Source organism: Pongo pygmaeus, chromosome 16, assembly GCF_028885625.2.
Source record: "Pongo pygmaeus isolate AG05252 chromosome 16, NHGRI_mPonPyg2-v2.0_pri, whole genome shotgun sequence".
Lineage (NCBI taxonomy): Eukaryota > Metazoa > Chordata > Mammalia > Primates > Hominidae > Pongo > Pongo pygmaeus.
The window spans coordinates 32,823,923-32,827,304 of NC_072389.2; the positions used below are offsets into that span (position 1 = coordinate 32,823,923).

Genomic DNA, 3,382 nt, shown 5'->3' on the forward strand with positions numbered 1-3,382 from the left:
CCTGAGTAGCTGGGACTGCAGGTATACACTACTATGCCCAGCTAATTTTTATTTTTATTTTTTTTTTTTTTTTTGAGTCAGAGTCTGGCTCTGTCACCCAGGCTGGAGTGCAGTGGTGCGATCTCAGCTCACTGCAAGCTCCGCCTCCCGGGTTCACATCATTCTCCTGCCTCAGCCTCCAGAGTAGCTGGGACTACAGGTGCCCGCCACCATGCCCGGCTAATTTTTTTGTATTTTTTGTAGAGACGGGGTTTCACCGTGTTAGCCAAGATGGTCTAGATCTCCTGACCTCGTGATCCACCCGCCTCGGCCTCCCAAAGCGCTGGGATTACAGTGGTGAGCCACCGCCCCTGGCATAACCAGCTAATTTTTTCTAGGATTTTTTTTTTTCTTTTTCTTCTTTGAGATGGGATCATATTATGTTGCCCAGGATGGTCTCTGACTCCTGGTCTGAAGTGATCCTCCTGCCTTGGCTTCCCAAAGCACTGGGATTACGGGCCTGAGCCACCATGCTTGGCTGGAGCTTACTATTTTTAAAGTTATTATTATCGGCCGGATGTGGTGGCTCACGCCTGTAACCCCAACACTTTGGGAGTCCGAGGCAGGTGGATCACGGGGTCAGGAGTTAGAGACCATCCTGGCTAACACAGTGCAACCCCGTCTCTACTAAAAATACGAAAAAATTAGCGGGGCGTGGTGGCGGGCGCCTGTAGTCCCAGCTACTCCGGAGGCTGAGGCAGGAGAATGGCGTGAACGCGGGAGGCGGAGCTTGCAGTGAGCTGAGATCAGGCCAGTGCACTCCAGCCTGGGCGACAGAGCGAGACTCCTTATCAAAAATAAATAAATAAATAAAATTATTATCATGTCATCATTGCCAGAAAAGAAACAATTGATATAAAAGTATATTGGCCTACATATCATCTTAACCATGGGATCAAAGTTAATTTTACCAAAAATGAATGTGTGGGATAAACAGAAACAGTGGAGGCTGCAGCTCCCAGAACAATAGCCACAATATCAGGAGCAGGACCTGCAGCGTCAGCTATCCCGACCCTATTCCATAGTCACCATCCCGTCCCCGTCCCCATCCCTGGAGGTGGGAAGAAGGAGTGGCAGTAGCTGCGGCAACCGCTGAACTAAACAGGTCACCCACTGGGATTTTGTGCATGGGATTTGTAAGGAAGGAGATAACTGTCGCTACTTGCATTCCCTCTGACAGTCCACATGACGTATTGGGCAAGTATTTTCAGCCAGGGTTCTGTGTTTATGGAGGCCGCTGCAGACGTGAACACAGCAAGCCACTGAAACCGGAAGAACCAACCGCTACATTAGATCTAACTACAAATTTATCCTTTATTGCTTCCTCAAGTCTCTCCTTCATAGCTGGACCACTTGTGGAAATGAATACAGGCGAAGCTGAGTCAAATTCAAACTTTGCAACTGTAGGAGCGGGTTCAGAGGACTGGGTGGATGCTGTTGAGTTTGTTCCTGGGCAACTCTACTGCAGCTGTGCTGCCCCTTTCCGCAGTGACCAAGGGAGAATCAGAGAAGGAGCAAACAGCTGTGATAACAAAGAAGCCGCTTTGCCCCTAGGCTGCAGTGGGAGAGGCGGAAATGGGTAGAACTGTGTGTATCTTCACAGAGAGTCATGTGATCCTGTGAGCTGGAGGTCCTACATCCAATGGATGCTGCCCAGAGACCACAGCATATAAAAATCTTGCCCTGAGGCCCATGAGAAGGAAATGGAGCTCTCATTTGCTGTGCAGTGCAGCAAGGATACAGTGTGTGGGATCCGCATGGAGGTGAGCATAGCTTTGGGATCCTCTCCAGCTGCAGCCATGCTTACTGTCTCAAGTATTCACAAGTGGAAGGGTACTAAGCTATTTGAGAGCAAGATCAGTGTCCTACCCAGAATGCTGGATCACATCTAACTTTGTCGTTCCCAGTGAGTACCGGGTGGGAGAAAGAAGAGAAGCAGAAATTCATCCAGGAGGACAAGGAGGCAATGAGCAGCCAGACGTGAAGGGATTTTGATGAAGGACGGAAGAGCTGCCCATCTGGGGGGAAGTGTTTTTACAAGCAGGCATACCCTGATGACCATGGAAAGGATACACAGAGACAGGTAAGCAGATACTGGGCCCAGTGAAGGAACCACTTCTGGGAGTTCATTGAGGAAAGAGAGAACAATGACCCCTTTGACAACAATGAAGAAGAGGTTGTCACCTTTGAGCTGGGCGAGATGTTGCTTACGCTTTTGGCTGCAGATGGGGACGATGAACTGACAGACTTTGAAAATGAGTGGGACTTGTTCCATGATGATCTGGAAGATTTTTATGACTCGGCTCAGTAGCCACCTTGCATGGCGTGTGAACTGGCCTGCTGACCTCAGACAGCAGCAGTCCCCTGTGGTGGTGTGACAGTGTCTGTGTTTCTCTCCTAGGCAGGCCTATCAACTCCAGGTGCTGTCTTCATAATTTTTACCCGGGGCCTGTCTTCTCAATCTGTGACCCTTCCCCAAGGAGTGTGTTATTTTCTCGGTTGAAAAAAGTTTCAAAAATAAATCCTAAAGTCAGTGTTTTGTAACATGAATTTAACAGTCAGACAGGTCATGTAGGTGTGGTGTGTCATCTGTTTTCATCCAGATTGTGTTTATGGACTTCACACACTCATTCTGAGGACCCTAGGTTCAAAAGTAAAAGCTGTGGCCCTGCTTTGGGGTCCAAGGATAGCAGTGATGGGTGAAGGGACTTACGCTTGCAAAGAGCCTTCTGCTGCAACACAGGATGTGTGGATCCTTGAGGTTTCTGCTGAAATCTGCACGTCTGTGTTTTTATATCTGTTCCCTACCCTGTAATTCCCACCCTGTCCACTTGCTCTGTGGTTTTGGTCTCTTGCTTACTTGCACACAAGTAATATTACTGGGCAACCAGAACCAGGTGCAAATGTGTTGAGATTTCTACTGTGGTTATTTATTTATTTATTTAGAGATGGAGCCTCACTCTGCCACCAAGGCTCCCAGGCTGGAGTACAGTCACACAATCTCGGCTCACTGCAACCTCCGCCTCCTGGGTTCAGGCAATTCTCCTTCCTCAGCCTCCGGCATAGCTGGGACTGCAGGCACGCACCATCACGCCTAGCTAATTTTTGTATTTTCAGTAGAGACAGGGTTTCGCCATATTGGCCAGGCTGGTCTTGAACTCCTGACCTCAGCCGATCTTCCCACCTGGACCTCCCAAAGTGCTGGGATTACAGGCATGAGCCACCATGCCCGGCCCTACCATGTTTTGTATGACAGGAAAATTGAGAAAGAATGGAAATAAAACATAGAGGGGCATAAAACCAATGCAGAGCTGGAAGTTGACTCCCAAGAGCTTGGTGTGTG

At 48.8% G+C, this 3,382-nt stretch overlaps 1 pseudogene; it reads left to right on the forward strand.

Annotated features, from left to right (window-relative positions):
* The first annotated feature begins 1,138 nt into the window (after nt 1-1,138).
* LOC129014578 (E3 ubiquitin-protein ligase makorin-1-like) lies at nt 1,139-2,350 on the forward strand (annotated as a pseudogene).
* The last annotated feature ends 1,032 nt before the right edge of the window (nt 2,351-3,382 follow it).